The 1,179-nt window shown below is 38.6% G+C and overlaps 1 pseudogene; it reads right to left on the bottom strand.

The window, feature by feature from the left end:
- On the bottom strand, positions 1-924 carry LOC133367870 (olfactory receptor 5A2-like; annotated as a pseudogene).
- Between the last annotated feature and the right edge of the window lie 255 nt (positions 925-1,179).

Here is a 1,179-nt window from a genome sequence, read left to right as displayed (position 1 = left end):
TCAAGATTTCAGTCTCACTATTTTCCTAAAGGCTGCTTTCACTCCCTTGTTCTGTAAGCTGTAGATGATGGGATTTAGCAAAGGTGTGAGGATGCAGTATTGAATGGACAATATTTCATCCAAAAGTACTGACGAAGCTGAGCTAGGCCTCAGATATCGAAAGTAACCTGATCCATAGAAGAGAGTGACTACAGTAAGGTGGGAGCTGCAGGTAGAAAAAGTTTTACGTCTTCCTTAAGAGGAGTTAATTCTCAAGATGGTGGAGATGATGTGAATGTAAGACAGCACAGTGAGGAAAAGGGATGACACCCCAACTGTGCTTCCAGATATGAAGAACAACATTTTGTTTGAGGAAGTTTCACTGCAGGAGATAGAGAGTATGGAAGGGAGCTCACAACTGAAATGCTTTATGATCCTTGATCCACAGAATCGTAACTTCAACAGTGGCAAGGTGTTTGCGAGTGACTGAATGAAACCAAGCATCCATGCAGTGGCCACTAGTTTTTGGCAGAATGTAACTTTCATTATTTCCATGTAACGCAGTGGTTTACATATAGCACAATATCTGTCATAAGCCATTGATGAGAGAATAAAAACCTCAGTAACAGCTGAAAACAAAATAAAGAAAGCCTGAGAGAAACATCCACTAACAGAGACGGTCTTCTGCTTGGCAACAATGATCTCCAACATCTTTGGGACAGTGACAGATGAATAACACACATCAAGGAAAGAAAGGTGACTCAAGAAGAAGTACATAGGACTCTGAAGATGAGTACTGGTCCTTACAAGGAGCATGATCATTAAATTCCCCACCAGGGTTAGCAGATAGATCAACAAGAAAAAGAAAAAGAAGAAATACTGGAGCTGCAGATTGTTGGAGAGGCCGAGAAGATAAAAATAGCGTTCAGCTGTTTGGTTTCCCATGAGCAGTTATTCTGATGATTCAAGTCTATAAAATGAGAAAATGTTACAAACAAACAAACATGAACATCTCAAGAGAAAAAAACTGATTGATCTGGATTTGGATTATGTTTAAATGTAATCTCCCAACTGAGATTTTACAGTAATAGCACTAGCGCTAGTTCTGCTTTAAAAAAGAAAAAGAAATGTTTTGCTGCAAATGTTCACCTAAACTGCAATTGTACAGTAATTATAGAGCTTTCTAGAAAAATGAAAAAT

This window comes from Rhineura floridana, chromosome 11 (assembly GCF_030035675.1).
Source record: "Rhineura floridana isolate rRhiFlo1 chromosome 11, rRhiFlo1.hap2, whole genome shotgun sequence".
Classification (NCBI taxonomy): domain Eukaryota; kingdom Metazoa; phylum Chordata; class Lepidosauria; order Squamata; family Rhineuridae; genus Rhineura; species Rhineura floridana.
This window is presented reverse-complemented; position numbering and strand designations above follow the sequence as displayed.